The sequence below is a fragment of the Ursus arctos genome, unplaced genomic scaffold, assembly GCF_023065955.2.
Source record: "Ursus arctos isolate Adak ecotype North America unplaced genomic scaffold, UrsArc2.0 scaffold_17, whole genome shotgun sequence".
NCBI classification, from domain to species: domain Eukaryota; kingdom Metazoa; phylum Chordata; class Mammalia; order Carnivora; family Ursidae; genus Ursus; species Ursus arctos.
In genome coordinates, this window is record NW_026622841.1 from 52690618 (window position 1) to 52709354 (window position 18737).

General features: G+C 43.9%; 1 protein-coding gene across 8 annotated transcripts in view; it reads right to left on the reverse strand.

The window, feature by feature from the left end:
- Nucleotides 1-18737, reverse strand: part of EPB41L3 (erythrocyte membrane protein band 4.1 like 3) — a 226581-nt gene that overhangs the window by 124827 nt on the left and 83017 nt on the right. Inside the window, exon 1 of one of the 8 annotated variants that reach the window (XM_026496021.4) lies at nt 14083-14404. The exons of 5 other annotated variants lie outside the window; for them this stretch is intronic. The gene's annotated coding sequence lies outside the window, so the exon portion shown is untranslated. Of the gene's footprint in view, nt 1-10888; nt 11462-14082; nt 14405-18737 lie in introns of those variants that run through there. 2 more of the 8 variants (XM_026496020.4, XM_044382858.3) reach the window with 2 other exon arrangements.

Consider the following 18737-nt stretch of genomic DNA (forward strand, 5'->3'; position numbering starts at 1 on the left):
TGGGGCTATTCCCCTCTCCCCTACCTCCCAAACCAAACACATCACCAAGCCTTGCAATTCCACCTCCTAAACATTTTCCCAATGATTCATTTCTCTCCATCTCTACCACCACTTCTTTACTTCAAACTAACCTGAATTCCCCGCTGGAGAGTAATATTGCTACTGGTTAGTACTTACTCTGTGCAAAGGACTTATACACAGGGTTGCTGGAAGGACTAATTTATTGTGAAGTGTGATTATTTTTAGCTTATAGAAAAAGGAAGTGAAATTTTTAAGGTTAAGTATTTCCCGGAGTTATAAATCTAGACGGCTGTGGAGTCAAGACTTATCAGTAAGTGTACAGATTCATTCATTCACTCAAACAAATGACTCACAGTCACTTTAATAATTGATATACTGTCTCTTAAAAAGGAAATTCCTGAGCTTAATACAAGAGCCAAAGTAACTTTTCTGAAAATCACGTTTGATCACATGCTCCAACATGGCAAAACTCCTCATTGCCTTCACACCCCCTCAAGGCGACGTGGTTCGTGGGGCCCTGAGCTCCATCCCAGTGGCCTCCAAGGCTCATCTCATCTTCTCCCCACTGTCCCTGGATCCCATCTTGCTTCTTAGCCAAATGCAGTTTCCTTCAACTCCTCGAAGTGACTTAGCTCCCTCGTTCCTCTCGGCCCTTGTACACGCTGGTCAGTCACCTCAAACACCCCCTGCGGCCTACCCTGGACCCTGTCAGTCCTCCCGTTTCTGTCATATGCCAACGCTAGGCCACTGCTCAGGTCTTAGGTCTGACATCCCACCCTCTCCTTCCAGGACCACACAACCCAAGTCCGAGTAGGGGAGCTTCCTGTGTCTCCTTCACTGCCCCAACTCCCCTGTGGCTGCACCGTTCCTGGCGGATTGTCACTGCCATGCAGGCAATCACTTATCTCTGTGTCCTGGGTGACAAGGAGCCCCAGGAGAGCGGGCACTGATTTTGTTCACCACTCTATTGCCGGTACCGGCGTAGTGCTGACACTTAGTAAGTACTCGAGATACACTCCACTGTGAGGAGAGCAGATGGAGGCACAGGAACTGTGGGAGTAGGGCATGAAAGAAGTCAAACATGCTCCTTCCCCCGACGTATGCCATCTTAACTCCCTACAAAGACTGTCGAGTATTATTGTGCACATCTTTACAGCTCGACAAGTGCTTTCCCGTCAATCCTGCATTTGGTCATCACGACAATTCTATAGGAAGAAGAGTGGGGTTGCTCTGCAAATTTAGATCTCTCCCTCAGAGGGGCTCGGTGACTTCTTTCAGCCAAGTTGCAAACAAACACAAGTCTTTGGTCACGTGTGTCATGGACACCTGCACGATCCTTCAGAAGAACATGAACAAGTTGGGACATAGTCAAGGGTCCGGATTCTGGTTAACTGGAGTTGCAGTCGGACTTCGGAAAAGGGGCAGCTGAAAGTGGAGTAGGCTGGGAGGCAGATGTAGCTTTTGTAAGCGCTAAAGCTTTTACAATTTGGGGAACATTCCTTAAGAAAAAGGATTACAAAATTATGAATTCAAACGTCAGTAACAAGGGTCATCAGTTTCACAGTCCACATCTGAGCGGAACAGTAGGAGAAATTAAACATACATGAGAAAGAAGAGGAGGTGTATTCAAAGTCAAAATAATATCACAAGAAAGGTAAGGCACAGGAAAGGAGGGCAGGAGTAAAGGCTATTTATTCCACAGTGACAGGGGATCACCTGAGGCACTGTACCCCCCCCCCAAACACACACAATGATTACAGATGGGGTCCCTGCCCCGGACCACTTATAATAATTAGTATCACACCCGGAAAAGAAGGGGTACAAATGAGGACTTCGTAAAATGCTAAAAGTCCTCAAATGGCAGTATCTAAAGTAGCCCACTAAACCCATGGTCACTGTCATCTGGTCCCGCTTCAGGGCGTTCATTGCCCCCCTCCCCGAAATCACATGTATTTGCTTATTGCCTATCCCTCTGCTTAAACTACAGGGCGAACAGCAAAGCAGAGAGGTCAGGTTTGTCCTGTTCACTGCTGCCATCCTAGCACCAAGCAAGGTACCAGATTCACGAGGAGCCTTCCAGAAGTATTTGTGGAATAAACAAACGAGTAAAGGAATGAACAAAGGAACCAAACCTTACAAAGGCTCAAAGTGCCGAGCTTTGGTACATGTCATCGGTCTTTACAGTCTAAATGTGCATTTTGCTGTTAGTGAATCTTTTAAAATTAACTATCACTGTTGCCAAATGAGCATCCTGCTTGGACAAATCATAATTTCAAAGAAGTCTGGCTCATGGCAAAGCAGCCGAGAAGAAACACAGGCAACACGCTGGAAGAGGAAGCAGAGTCAAAAGACGGGGTTGGGGGGCACCTGGGTGGCTCAGTTGTTAAGCGTCTGCCTACAGCTCAGATCGTGATCCCAGGACTCCCTGCGTCGGGCTCCCTGCTCAGCGGGAAGCCTGCTTCTCCCTCTCCCACTCCCCTTGCTGATGTTCCCTCTCTCGCTGTGTCTTTGTCAAATAAGTAAATAAAATCTTTATTTTTTTTTTAAAGATTTTATTTATTTATTTGACAGAGATAGAGACAGCCAGCGAGAGAGGGAACACAAGCAGGGGGAGTGGGAGAGGAAGAAGCAGGCTCATAGCGGAGGAGCCTGATGTGGGGCTCGATCCCACAACACCGGGATCATGCCCTGAGCCGAAGGCAGACACTTAACCACTGTGCCACCCAGGTGCCCCAATAAATAAAATCTTTAAAAACAAAACAAACAAAAAAGATGGGGTCGGTTTGTTTTGCTTCTTTCTTTCAGCTGACAGACACTGGAACCAGAGTCGTCTGGAGAAGGGATAGTTGGGACAGAAGCTGGCCTGGATGGAGAAGGCCTGGATTCATCGTGGGGTAGACAAAACAGTCACTGAGACAGAGGGGGGGGAAGCCAGCCAGGGGCAGGGTGTAGACGCATGTTCGGTGTTCAGCAGGGGGCTACCTTCGAATTGACCAGCAACACGGGCTCCTCAGCACACTAGGAAGACCGCATAAGGTCGTTTTTAATTTTAGCCAGGAGAAGTTGCAGGCAAGGAGATCACCAAGTTGAAATCCAACTCTTAAATAATAACACGTAGAAATAGCGGGTATGACGGTAAACAGATAAAACCAATAAATGTTTCAGAGGAACGCTTTGCTGGAAATTAAGTAGAAAAAGATTATAAAATTTAACGTACTAATATTTGTATAGTCCATCCTTTAGCCTTTACAAATTGTCTGAATGTTAAGGCACTTGTACAGGTGGTTCCAAGATGCAAGTCTGGTGACACCTGGGGACACTGCAGTGAGAGGGAGAAAAGTCACAGTCTGATGATGGTTAAATAACTCATCTCACTTGCGTTCTCCCCATACCAAGAGCCACGCTGTCAGGAAAGCTGCTTCAGACCCGCAAGGCTGCACCGCAGCCATCGCTCCAAGGTCTGGAAGCTCCCTCTGGAATTCATCCTTAGACCCTAAAAATTGATGTAATTCAAGGATGAAATACAAGTGACTTTTGTTTTATTGCCTCTCTACGTAGAGAAGTGAGAAGTGTGTGTCTTTTTTGGATAGGAGAATAGAGAAAATAAAGCTAATTAGCATACATCATAGTGTAATCTGGCCATTCACCATTTCTATAATATCACTAAGAATACTAGTTAAAAATTGAGCTACCCTATGATCCAGCAATTGCACTACCAGGTGTTTACCCCAAAGATACAGACGTAGTGAAGAAGTGCCATATGCACCCCAATGTTCATAGCAGCATTGTCCACAATAGCTAAATCGTGGAAGGAGCCGAGATGCCCTTCACAGATGACTGGATTAAGAAGATGTGGTCCAGGGGGCGCCTGGGTGGCACAGCGGTTAAGCGTCTGCCTTCGGCTCAGGGCGTGATCCCGGCGTTATGGGATCGAGCCCCACATCAGGCTCCGCTATGAGCCTGCTTCTTCCTCTCCCACTCCCCCTGCTTGTGTTCCCTCTCTCGCTGGCTGTCTCTATCTCTGTCAAATAAATAATAAAATAAATCTTTAAAAAAAAAAAAAAAAAAAGAAGATGTGGTCCATATATACAATGGAATATTACTCAGCTATCAGAAAGAACGAGTTCTCAACATTTGCTACAACATGGACGGCACTGGAGGAGATAATGCTAAGTGAAATAAGTCAAGCAGAGAAAGACAATTATCATATGATTTCTCTCATCTATGGAACATAAGAAGTAGGAAGATCGGTAGGAGAAGAAAGGGATAAAGAAAGGGGGGTAATCAGAAGGGGGAATGAAGCATGAGAGACTATGGACTCTGAGAAACAAACTGAGGGCTTCAGAGGGGAGGGGGGTGGGGGAATGGGATAGACTGGTGATGGGTAGTAAGGAGGGCACGTATTGCATGGTGCACTGGGTGTTATACGCAACTAATGAATCATCGAACTTTACATTAAAAAAAAATACTAACATCTGCAAAGAAAACAAAGGTTTTAATCACTTTCATTTTCTCATATGTAAGAACCTCCTAACAACTTAAGAATATCTGTAAAACTCAAATACCTCGGTAACATTTTGATCAGCAGAATCACCTTTACCCATAGAGGGATTTCCTCTTTACTGATTATACTCCAATTGTGTATTATAGAGAAAACTAACCCCAACTGAAGGCATACCGAGCAACCTATTTTCACTTACTAATTTTTTAAAAGATTTTATTTATTTACTTGCTTGCTTACAGCATGCATGATTGGGGGCGGGGGACAAGGGAGAGGGGGAGAGAGAATCCCCTAGCAACACAGGACCTAATCCCATAACCCTGCGACCATGACCTGAGCCGAAACCAAGAGTCGGATGCTCAAGGACTGCCCGACCCAGGGCCCCTTTCACTCACTAATTGAACACTCCTGACCATTTCCTGCATAATCAGCATCATCCCTATTAACAGATAAGAAAACTAACCTTTAATCCTACTTCCTTAATCTTTTAAATTTTACGTTTTCCCAGAACAAAGGGGATTACGTGATGGACCAGCCATAGTGAAACCAGGCAGGGCTCTTTACGCTGAGCATTCTCTCAAACATCAGTACTATTTATTGACAGGGTAGTTTCTTTCCCGATTACGTATTTACCAGACGGTAACCAGTAAACTAGAAAGTGGTCGAGATGAGATTCCTCAAGATTGTTATCCAAAATGTGGTCCAGGGACCACACCATCAGCATCCGCTGGAGCACCTGCTGACATACAGACGTCTGGACCCAGCTCCAGACCTGCTGAGAACTATGGATGGGCCCCTAGAAACTGCTTTTTAACAAATTCCCCCAAGAAATTGTGTTACACAAGAAAATGTGAAAACCACTGTGGCTAATTCCTCGCAAACCTCGACTACTGTCATCCGGAGTTTCAAATTTGACAAAATCCTATATTCTCATTGAGGGCTATCTTTTGGATTACGGAGTTTGTGGTGGAATGTCCCAAAATTCCATATTCCCCTTGGGGATTTATCTTTGCAATCTCACAGTTCCTAACAGGTCTCTAGGAACAAGCAAAGCAGGCAAACAATGAAGTAGCTTAATTGGGAAAACATTACTGTGTGCCTACTCTCATTACACATGGCTCTACAGGTCTGCGGATGTATACGTCTCATTTCAACCTTCCAGTTGGCACCATCATTGCCGTTTCACAGCTGGAGGACCTTGACCAGAGAAATGGAGCAACCTGTCCCGAGTTACCGAGCTGAAGGTACGCAGATGTTTCGACCCATATCTACTCTCGCTGTATTTTCTTTATTCTACAGCATAGCTCCTCTCCATTAATTACTGCTATCTAGATTTGAGGATTTAAGGGGAAGAACTTTCCAAATGTCTTGAGCAAGTTGGTCAGCTTCTATACCTTTTCCAACCCCATACTTTGTCCACTAACGATATTCCTCTTAAGCTCAAGTTAATAAAAGTCACCATCTATAGCAGAAAATAATGGCATAAAGTAGACAAAAAACAAGAATTCTCTCAAATGAAATTACCAAACACTGTAATGCCATGATGTGAGTAACTCTAGATACAAATTACATAAAATCAAGCAACTCCCAGGCCCATCCTTGGGCTCAGGCTCCATCATGGCGGCCTAGAAGAAGCCCAGGTCCACCGAGCCAGTTAGCGCCATCTTGGGATCATACAGCTGTTTTCCTCGGCCACATGAATGTAGGGACACAACACGATTTCAAGTAAAACTAGGAGTGAAAACCATAACAGAGTGGCCCATATCCCTGGAGAATCTGCATGAAATCTGTGAACGGAGTCCAACACTCACTAACCCGCTACTGTTGAAGACAAAGGCCAGGTTCGGAAATCAGAACGAGAGCCAGGGCAGCTTATTTTTTTTTCTTTTCTTTCTCTGGAAGCCCCATGCCCCCACACCTCCTAAACTATCCCAGACTCTGAAGCGTCTCAACTCTGAATTCAGAGTCTAGTTCAGTTCCAGGCTGTGGTGTCTGCTGCCTGTTGGGGGATTCCGGGACACACATGGGGAGACGGTAGGTACCTGGGACCTCAAGGTCAGGCTGTGCCAGGGGAGGTCATCTGTCTGTGTGTGAATTAAGAAATCAAAAAAATAAATAAATAAATATGGCTAAAGCCTGGTTGTCTTAGTTTATTAGAACTAAATACACACACATGACACTGAGATGTACACGACTGGCCATTAGATGTTTTAATTTTGCTTAATGTCCTGTGTCACCACAGCCTCCTGATGTGTGTGCTACAAGACAATGCCGAAAAGTACAGGCAGTAAGCAGCAGGAGGAGAAAGGGCTGGAGGGCAAGATTTCAAATAATCACCATCGTTAAGGTAATGATCCTTCACCAGTATTGTATGGGACCCAAAGAAAATATTTATTTCTCATTAAAAATAATGTTGTAGATATAGATTTGTATACATGAGAAAGCTTCCCAGGACATACTGCTACATAAAAAAGAAAATGGTTACATATAGTGTTTAAGCTAGAAATCTGTTCTTATAAAATATGTACCTGAGTCTGTATATACACAAAATAAAGCCACTGCTATTTACTAGGCACTTATGAACAAACTGGGTACTGTGTTTAGTGCTTTGCATGCATTGTATCACTTAATCCTCCTACCCTTGAGACTTAAGCATTATGGCCATTTTAGAAATTAGCAAACAGAGTCAAGGAAGTTGAGAGCTGACCCAGGTCACAGAATGATTAAATAGTGAGACTGAGAGCCCAGCCCAAGTCTGTCTGATTCCAGGACCCACTACGGTATATGAGACATTCCAAGAGACAGCTTTGGAAGGATGTTTGCCAAAAATGTTAACAGTAGCTGTCTCTAGAGGAGGGGATTTCTCCTTTTTGTTTTTCAGTATTTTAGAATATATTTTACTTCATTTTATTTTTACTTTTTTAGAGGGGTGGGAGGGGCAGAAGGAGAGGGAAAGAGAGAATCTCAAGCAGGTTCCATGCCCAGTGGGGAGCCCAACGCCGGGTTCAATCTCAGGACCCTGAGATCACAACCTGAGCTGAAATCAAGAGTTGGACACTTAACCGACTCAGCCACCCAGGTGCCCCTACAACGTATTTTTAAGTAAGCACGCATATTTTTTAATATCTAAAATAACAAAGATGTTTTAATTGGAAGGACAGATAAGCAGCATGAAAATCTTTCCATCTTCCATATATCTAACCTTCCACTCTAAACAGCTTAAAAACAACCACCAACCTCCAACTGAATGTGACCACAAAAAAATATATGGAGTTGCCAAATAGCAATCACGGAGAGAAATCATTACAATCAATTTCTGAAAAATTCTGGATTAGGCCATTAACAAAAGCTCATCTACCTCCAGACTCCTAAAATCCAATACACCCTACATTCATTACCAGATAAACACTCTTCTTCCCTACTCAGTTACCTTCACTAGCTCCCCACTGTCTAGTAAAGTCTGAAATATCCTTTCGTCTCTTATCCAGAAACCTTCCGCAAGCAGGCCCCACACTTCCTCCTTCGACTTGTCTCCTACTGCTCCCTTGTGTAAAGGCTACATTCCAGCTAAATTTAGGCCTGTTGACCTCTGGAGTGTCCTACCAGGACTAATCTCAATCAAAGTCCAACCATCTTCCAAGGACCAAAATAGAATATGAAGACCATTCAATAGATGTGTCCTATAAAGTAATGCACATAAGAAACATAATTATTGGGGCACCTGGGTAGTGCATTTGATTAAGTGTCTGACTCTTGGTTTCAGCTCAGGTCACGATCTCGGGGTTGTGAGATGGAGCCCCTCACCCAGGGGGGTCTGCTGAGATTCTCTCTCTCCCCCCCCTTCTCTGCCCCTCTCCCCGCGTGTGTGCACTCTCTCTCTCCCTAAATAAATTTTTTAAAATCTTAAAAAAATAATTACTAATACACAGAATGGGCCATATAAATCAGCACTGAACATTATAAAGCATTTTTTGTTAAAAAAAAAAAATTAGCACACCCAAGTGACAAACAGTATTCCATAAAATCCATGACACCAATCATCGTAAGAGACACAGCACTCTGCCAATCAAGTTATGACTCATGTATCAGAATATTTCTTTTCTAGTTATTTAAAGAACTCTTAGGTTTATTTAGGTATTCTATGCATAAATAAATACACAGAAACAAAATAGTTTGGCCAAGGTATTCCTAAAAATTCCTTACTCGGTTGGACTCTGACTCCTTTGAATCGCAGGCCGACGCAGTTATCGCTGTCCCTGCTTTCCCACAATGCCATCCCCTGAGCATCTTTATTGGTGAGGCGCCATTTCTTACCAGTGCCCATTACTACTCCAAGGTTTTCTTCCAATCAGCTAACATCAATCTTCACTGCTCCAACCAGTGAAATCAGTTGCCTGCTTTCTCTCTGCCACACGGCTGAGAGCAACTGTAAGTCATATCCCAAATTCAGACATGTTAAAACATGAAAATGTAAGTTTGTTGTAGAAATGATGACATTCGGGGCTTGCAAAAGACACAGAGAAACTCACTGTTTGAGAATGCAGACACTATGTACAAAAATGACACTATGTACAAAAATGACCAAAGAGGAGAGACCTACAACAGAAAATAGTTTTTGTCTTTATGGGCTGACGTCAGGATCAATATCATCACCCAGCCCTAATCCATTTTCAGCTTTTGTCACACACCAGTCCGGTCCCTCTCCTCATCTTCTGAGAATTCCCTCTCTACTGATGTCTTCCGTGACACCAGTTAGAGCTGGCAGGAAAGGAAGCAGGCCGCCTGCACATCTTCTCTTAAAGAAGCCATTCTTGTTTCTCTAAGTACCTGCAGTATTTTCTTCTCTGATATGGCAAAACCTCCAGAACCTACCTCATTCAAGCTATGGGCAGAATAGTAAGCTTGTTATGAAGAGGAACATGCCATTAAAAATAATGACTGCAGACGGGGGCCAGTAATTCTCATTTTTAAATAAAGCAGCAGTGCCTTTGAAGCCTTTTCAAATATTTTTTTGTAGCGAAGCATAAGTCACAAATGGGCTCATTTTTCATTCAAGTCCATAAATATTTACTCAATGCTGTAAGTGTTTAGACCTGTACTTGGTTTGGGGATGAAACTCCAAGAAAAATAAGTTCCTACTCACATCACGCACTCACACACTCAGTAAAAGTGGAGAGAAAAACAAACACACGAAGCAGGTTAAATATTGCATTTGTCTCCTATGTCCAGTACAGACCTTTCTGCTTTTTTATTTCTAAGTCTGTAAGGAAGGGCTATAAGAACAATGTACCAAAATGTCAGCAATCTAAAAATTAAGTTGTCAGCTTTTTCGCTGTACTGCAAATTACAAAAGAATTAGAGGTTTGGTGCTAATAGAAGCTTACAATTCTAGAGTGTGCAATTTAACCAATCACCGCAAGGTCTAAAAATGCAATACTGAAGACATTTCCACCAAGTGATCTGCAATTCTGGTATCTAATTTCAACTTCTCTACTTGTGTCATTCTTCCCCTTTTGTCCCCCTTGCTTTGGAAATTGTTCCAGAATAGCCACACAGTTAAGAACTGCCCAGAGCCTCTACATACATAATACACTCACATGAAAAAAATGACAGTCATCTTGACCAAGGAGGTATGGAAAAGACAATGAAGATCTGCAGCTATTCTATGAGTCTTCACTTCTTCGTGCTCATGTCACATTACATGCAGAAATCAAAACGTGAAATGTACTTTACAGTTTCAGAATTTCAGACTTCCTTTTATAATTTATTCCATACTAATTTTGGTGAAACATGTCTGTGATCATCTCTGCACTAGAAATCTAAGTTAGGATTAAAATGTTAAATTATAAATTAATCTGTGAAACAATTTAAATGGAAATCAATTATCTGAAATCACTGCAGATATCTTGAAAACTTGTGAGATCTCTAGCTTTTTCCATCATTGCCAATTGCAATCACATCACTCAAAAATAAATCAGAAAGAACACTGCCTACCCAGAAAATACACTATCTTTATAGACAACACATACTTCTAAAAGACAATACTGATTAACTAGACCAAGAATTTAGCAAGAATGCTGTTTTAGTACAAAGAATAGTAAAATATATACATAGATATATAGTCTCTGTGCATAAACAAAAATATAGGCTCATTCTTGCTGGATAATTTTTTAAATGGCTCTGGATAATTTTTTAAATGGCCATTTTTAAAGATTACATATAGTGTTTTCCCCATTAAAAGGGATATTCGATGATGTCTACTATCTCATAAAAAAAAAACAAAAACCTCTTCTTCCTTGATCTATGTAACACATTTGCCTACACAGCCTTGAATTCACATCTACCTTCCCATCCTCCAAACAGTACCTTATGGTGCAGCTCAACTTGAGAAAGGAGAGTCTCGTTCATTTATCAGGCAAAGTTAAAGCCAGCAAGATGCTTCAGACCGTCTGGTTTTGCCTGCCCCACCCTTGTTTCCTTTGAGCCATAGTGATGTCACAACACCAGGCAGGGCAATGACTTCACTGCTCCAGTCCTTGCTTCTGAGCACACAATTCTTTGCTGCCAAGGCAAATCGAATGACAGCAGAACCCTCCAAGAGTGTCTGACAAATGCCCAACAAATTAGCAGCTAGCAAGCCTTTTGAAAGAAATAGATGCGGCAATTGCACCACTAAAGATCTCTCTAAATGAAGTGGTGCTAAAGATGAATTTGATTCACGGTTTTCAATAGGAAGTCTATATCCCATAATAAAGCTGACATTCAGGGCAGGACTGTGGCTGGATACTTGGAAGACACTATGGGAACCAAAGATGTCCAGGGCAGTCAAGGTAATAAGTAACCTCTCTCTTCATTATAGTCAAATTCTCACAAATTCTCTCTCTCTCAACCGTGTATTTTTCAGCTTACTGCTGAAGTTCTACTTTACCGAAGAGGACACGAATTCTAATTTGTGAATTTTAAGACTTTTTTAAAAGCACTAACTTAAAAGATGAGTATGTATATTACAACACGTAAGACCATACCCTGGACAAAAAGCTCCTGCCATATTTAATCCAACATAGAGTAAATCCAGAAAAGATTCACAAACTGATGACAATATCACATCTCTCAGTACATGAAGGGTTGCTTGTCTTCTATCTGGGCAGCCCCTTAATGCATTTGACCAAACAGTTCTAAAAAACCAATGTATACATAAAATAGTTTCTAACCAAGTAAAAAAAAAAAAAAAAAAATCCCTGGTCTCCTATTTCAATGCAATTCAAAGTTGGCGGAAGTCCAAACCCTGTACAAGAACTGGCAAAAACTGCCTTTAACCTAAATCACATTCATGCAGAAGAAAGAACTTAAAAATTAAACGTAAATACTTCGCAGAGACACTGACCTTTGACCTGTATTTTCTGGAACCTTGGCCTAAAAGGGGTTTACAAATTAAATAATGTGGCTACTCTTTTTATTACTGATAAATCATTCACAAAACATTTTCTTTTTGCAAAAAAAAAAAAAAAAAAGCATTTGCCTGCAGTGGATTAGCTAGCTGAACTTTATGCAGTACGTTGCGCATTGGATATTTTTGCTTTTCTAAACCACCAGAAAATTATAATGCAAATAAGACAGTATTCAGAGATTTTCTTTTCATCAGTGCCTTGTGAAATTAACAAATTAAAGTTACTGCTTCTCAATTCAGAATTTATTTCCCCTCACAACTTTGTTACTCCAACTGAAGTTTTAAAAGTTTGAAACCAAAATTAAGATGCATTTTTAAAAAACCCTGTCAGAGCCAAGATATAAATCACTTCCCATTCCCCAGAGTTTACTCAAGCTTCATGTGCTCCCCCTTCTTAATGGGGCTTTTTTGCTTAATTTGCAGTAATCCACCGGTGCTGAGTCCAGGGCTCCCAGACAGAAGTGGAATTTTATAATTTTGGATTCCTTGAAGCTTTAAATATCAGGGTAACACCCCCCCCCCGCCCGGCCCCCAAAGAATGTTTTCACCACTTAGTGTGATGACTCTTCTACTAGGGACATTCATGCTACCAAGGGAAACTCCAGGACACCTGGCCGCCTCTGAGAGCCTAAAATGGGCCCCCAAAAAGGTCAGGCAGGATATCTGCAAAAGCAATTCTGCAGGACTGCAAGACTAATGTAAAAATACTGAAACACCAACTTAAACACGTAATGGAAGCACTACATTAGCAGGACTGCGTGGCCCTCTCAGGATTTCCCAGCCCAGCCTCCACACGTAATTAATACCACATGTTTTCTTTATCATTCTGTTTGTTCTCCAACAATCTCTTTCCAACTTTAACCCTGGGCTGCAACTGGAGGAGAAAACCCTAGAAAACTTTGGATCCGTAAATATAAAACCCCAAAAGGAAAGCCTGCTCCCACTGCAAGGGACCAGTTACAATTTACTAGGTAACCACACCCACCGCATTGCAGAAGCCATGAACTTGGCGGGGGTGGGAGGGGAGAGGGGAAAGGCGGAGGGGATGAAGTAGGGCGAGATGAGAGGCGAAAGTCGAGAAAGCGAGCCCCCGCGGCAGGGGCCGGGAAACACCCGCCTGGAATTGGCCGAGACCACGACTCCCGCGGTCCGATGCCCCGGCCTCCCCACCCCCACGCGCCGCAAAGCCGCCCTCGCAGACACCTCCCGAGGCAGCTCGCAGCCCCGCGGGGGCCAGGTGAGCAGTGCCGCTCCCCGCCCCTCGGCCTCCCCGCGCTCCGGCTCCTGTGCGGGGGCCAAGGGAGCGCAGGCTGGGGCGAGGGACACCGCAGGTGCGGGGCCAGGAGCAACCTCTCTAGGACGCTCCCTCCTCCTCCCTCAGCGGCCGGGCTGCAGCCCCCGCCGCCGTCCGAGGGACGCCGCCCCAGTTCGGGGAAGGAGACAAGTTACATAAAAGCTGCCGGCCCGCTCCCGAGCGGGGATGCTTTGTGCCGAGCGCACCTTACCGGCCCGGCGCCGCGCCCGCCCGCGCCAGGCACCCGGGACGACCCCGCAGCCGCGGCGCGCTGGGCGCAGGGCCCCTCCCGCCCGCCGGCCACCCGCCCCCGGGCGGCGCCGCAGTGTCGCCCCCGGTCCCCCGCCCCTCCCTGCGCAGCCCGCCTCGCCCTCGCCCCCAACCCGGAGCTAACTTAAAACATGGCGCCCCAAAACGGGGGATTTGGGCAAACTGGCACTGAAGGGACGCGGGGACCGAGCCGCCCCTCCCGGCCAGGGCTCCGGGGGAGGCCCCCAGGCCGGAGGCCGATGCTCAGGCTCCGCGCGCCGGCCCAGCCGATGCTGCAGCGCGGCGGGCGGGCGGAGCGGGCACGTCCCCGGCGGGGGGCGCAGCGCACCGGCTCGGCCCGGCCCCGCGGGGGTCCCGGCCGGAGGGCGGGCGGGTTCCGGGGCCGAGCCGGGCGCTGGGCTCCCGCGGTTCGGGCGGCCGTGCGGCGCCGGGGCCACGCGTCAGCCGCGCACCGCGCGCGCCTCGCCCCCGGCCTCCCGCTAGTCCTCCGCGTCTCGAAAACCGGAGACCCCCCTCGGATCCCCCCGCTCCGGCTGCCAGAAAAGTTACCTCGGCTGGGCAGGCAGCCCGCGCGCCGCGGCGTGGGGACGAAGCTCGGGCTTGCGTCCTCCCGGCTGTGCGCAGGAGGCTCGGGCGTGGGGAGGAAGCCGCAGACGCGGGCTGCTCGCCGCCGCTCCCCGCCCCCCTTTGCAGGCGGCTCGGAGGCTCCGCGGAGCTGCGGCGGGGGCACACGCCCAGAGCCGGCGCAGAGAAAGCCAACCCCGTCCTGCTTTCGCCTCCCAGCTGCGGGGGAGGGGGCCACCGCAGCACTTCAGGACAGTTAGGTTGTAACAGGCTTCTCCATCCTGGCGCAGGGTCTGGCTCGGCGACAACGCCTTGTGACAGTTGCCAATAGCATTAGCCTTTGGATTTCCACTTTAGGTTACAGCCCAGGCTTTCGGTCCCCCTCCTCATGCCTGTAAGAAGGGGGGGGGGGGGGGTTGTTCCTGGCCATCAGGTGAGTAATTTGCTGGCTCAGGGACTGCAGTGGTGGGTTTTGGTTTTGTTTTTGTTTTTTTTTTTTTTTCCTTTTTGAAAGAAGAAAAATCAAATTGTCGGCGTCTTGCACAGGGTGGGTGTTCGAGAAATACGCTAATAGGGAACACGTGAATTAAAGGTTGAAGGAAGAGGTTCCCTGTCTTTTCGGCAGGCCCCTCCTTCCCACTTCCTCCTTCCTCCCCACCATCAAGATCCAAAGTTACAGGTGGTCTCCCAAGCGTCCCAGTCTATCAGGGAAGTAAGTCATTATTGATCAGGCTTTCAGCTGAAATGGAGGAGGGGGAGCTCACGCTCTGATTTACAGGTGAAAGAGATTATTCCAGGTCATCTCACAATAAGCTCTAATCAAGTAACCAACTCATATTAACATGTTTAAGGCCCTCCTTAAATATTCCTGGTCACCCCTTCAGGCGCTCACCTACTCACTTAACGTGGCAGGACGGATTCACAAAAACATTGCATTTACTATGAGGTGCCAAAGATGTGGTGCAGAATACAAGCTGGTGGCAGAGATTAGGAGGCTCGGTCTGTCAGTGAAGCTTCTGGAGGTAGGGAGACTTGGCTTGGGGTTTTAGGACAGGGCAAAGGCAACAGAAAAGGGGAGGGGCGTTTTTGTGGTTGCGTAGGAGAGAAGATTGGAAAATCATGGTTACTGTGTTGCTATGGAGTTTATGAACCTGTATTCAGTAGAAGATGTGCAGCTTTGGGAAATTTTAAGCAAGAAAATGTGAAGTTTTGTTAAAGGAAAAATAATCTGGTAATGCGGAGAATGGATGGGCAAATACCAGGAGTTGATAGGAAGTGATTGTGGCATTGTTCCAGTACTACAGGTAACAAGGACCTGAGCTGTCATGTGACAGATAACGGTGATAGCTCAAATACTGGAAGATATATTTGGGGATTACCTGTATTAAGTTTCTATCAGGCCACAGGAAAATATTATAGACATATATACCCAAGTCACATTTGTACATATACGGCTGTGCTTATGGCATATAAGATCTGTGAATGAAGAAAGGGTTTTTTTCCTTGTTTGTGTGCACACTTAAATGCTCTCCTTTAAAAGTGGACTTGAACAAATTGTATTGTTTACAACAAACACTAAGTTGGCATTATCATTTCAGACACAGATGGCTTCATATTTTCATTCATTTTATTGCCATATTTTTGCTATTTTTTTAATTGAAAGCAAACTGTTTTCTCCCTGATTCACAAATCTTAATCTTTCTGGTGATGGAGAAAATCAGCAAAAATGTACAGATGTCTGTTTTCTTGGGAGAAAATGTTAGCATACTAAATATTATTTTTTTTACAAGTTAGAAGTACCTAGCTAATTATCTGAATATTCCATGAATTCAAAATTTGGAGTAAAAACCATACTGCTTCATAGTTTAATAGTAAATCTGGGAAATAATTACTATGAAAATCTTTGGGCTTGACCAAGGCTCTCACTCTTTTTTTGATTTTCCTGGCACAGATATGGAGAAAAAGAAATGCCAAACAAAAACTTGTGAGCAGCACAGAGCTCTACCAGTAACTTGCTTGCACCTCTGTAATAAATCCTTTTCCTTCTACCTTATTAATATCATGCAGGAGCCCCTCAGAGTCATCTCTGTCTCCCCACAGTGCCTCACTGAGAACACTGCAAGCCAAACACTGAACATTTTTGCTAAATGAATGGATGTTGACTAATGAACTAGGTTGTCACTATATTTGAGAGTTGAGTTTCCTCGTGTATAAAATAAGAGATTATTTCCAAAATTCCTTATGCTTCAAAAATACCCAGGGTCTATAAAATAAAAAGACATTATCACATCTCAATACCTGCTGAGTAAAAGCAATAATGAAAACCTTTTTAACTCTTATCAGGAAATTAAATTATGAGCTTTTCTACATGGAAAAGAGAAGGAAAGTAACAAAATTAAGTAGAAGGCAAGGTGATGATCCTGTTACAGCTGGATTTGCTTTCTTTCATAAAGACTAATTTCTCCCTGCATTCCTCTCACTACCAAAATGAAGCGTCCTATAGCGGAGAATTCTTTATTCTTACCAGTATGAAAGCCCTTCTGGTGCTTTTTCATTAAGTTACAGAAAAATAGTCCTTGGGTCGAGGGAATGCTTTTCACACACAGTCACAGAGCTACTGCAGATTTGTTCTGAGAACCCAGTTCATCAAATTTCTAGTTTATTGTATCTACATGGCAAATACAGAAATAATCCATGAAACATGGGGAAGGATTCCATGACTCCAGGCTAGGTCTCAGGATGCCCACTCTGGTTTCAACCACCATACTAAGGCTTACCCTACAACAGTATTCTTATTTATGGGCTTTCTGAAATGATTCTGTTGTATACAAAATAGATTACTGAAGGCCAACAAGCCATCTAAAATTCTAGCCATGGTACAGAGAAAGGGGGCATAGCTAACTTCTGGCAAGGTAACACGTGTGTGGAACTTTATCCCAAACCATAGAGACAGGATGTCACCCAACCCCAAGTGCCAACAGCGTACTGACTCATTGACGCTGGTACCCTGCTAACTGTAGAGTAACGTAACTCCAACCTGAGAGCCAAGGCAAAGGCCGAATTTGCAGATTGTATCACAGTCATATGGTCAGCCCCATCGACAAGACTCCAGAAAGAAATGGTGGAGAATCTGGCCAGTGAATACATTGGAACTTAGCCCTTCAGCATGAGGATTAGAAGACCACGGAAGCCTAACCAAACCCTACAGAGGTGGCCCCTCCAATAGGCCTGCAGCACTCATTTGCCCTCTTCGACAACCTCAGACTACTGTCACATGAAGCACTGTGATCTTTTTAAAACTGTCCATATTCCCCAGGACTTTAAATTGACTGTTTCTCAGCCTAAGATGCCTTAGTAGATGTTAACAACACTTGCAGTAACTAGTTGAGGCGTCTTGCATGGTCACGATCATGGCAGGCACCTCTGTTGCATATCAGGTCCTTGAAAATCAGGACACAAAGTCTCTAGCCACAGCATCGCCGGGGACCATAAATAAGAGAAATATGGGGATGAATGCCTAATTCAAAAGCTGCAAGCTTATTCTTATGAAATAAAAATATGTTTAAGAGTTTCTAGGGTTTGAGAATACTGTCAAGTTTATAGCTCATTAAGGCTTCCAGATGCTCTCTTCATTCAGGGTTTGTATACATCATTTTAGGGGTCTGTATCCATGCAGAGCACAGATGCAAAACGAGTAAAAAACCACCCATAATTATAAATGCAGCATAAAATGTACAAAAATATGTACACATGAGAGGGAGCCAGTTTAGACATGCCTACACATCATTTAAAAAAAAAATCATTCCTATTCATCAGAATTTCCTATTTGCCTCCTTTCTCTCTTCAGGTTATACTCTTGTAAAAATACTGGTTGTAAATGTGGGGCCAATAAATACTGTATAAATTTCACTGTATTAAAATATACACTTATTAGGTTTTTTAAAAAACTTTTCCCATTTCAAGTAAATTTTAGAAATCTCAGCACTTTTAAATAGAATAATTTTAACAACAAAAAAATTAAGGTTATTCTAATCCTCAGTTCTTTATAAAGTTTAAATGCTCATTCTCTTCTCCCCTTGAGTAAAAATAAAAATCCATTAAGACTATTTTATATTTGGCCAGTTTATATATAATGGCAAAATACAAAGAATGGAAAATTACTAAATTCAACTCCCAAACTCTGAGACCACAGTGATATCCCAAACATGATCAGTATTGGGTTATACTAAGACACTTAACATTTCAATCATTTTCCCCCAAAAGACATAAAATAAATGCCAGCAAGCCTCTCAGTCTCCTATAAAGTTGTAAATAATCCTAACCAGCTATTATATTTTAACAGCAATCAACAAGAAAAAGCTGAAGAAGAAAAACAAAAGAATTAGCTGAAGAAGAAAAAAATGGGTAAATAAGACACATTCAGTTGTCTGGTTTATTAACTTGTTAACTCTCTCTTCAGGCAAACATGCCATAGTTAACTTATAAACTAAGAAATGCACAGCTGTAACTACACCAAAAAAAAAAAAAAAAAAAAAAGTCAGCTTTGCATCTTAATTTGATTCTTGCTTTCCAGCACTTTTTTTTCTCTTTCCAATTACCTCACCATACTTGCTCACTTTAACAGCGTGAGTACAATCTGC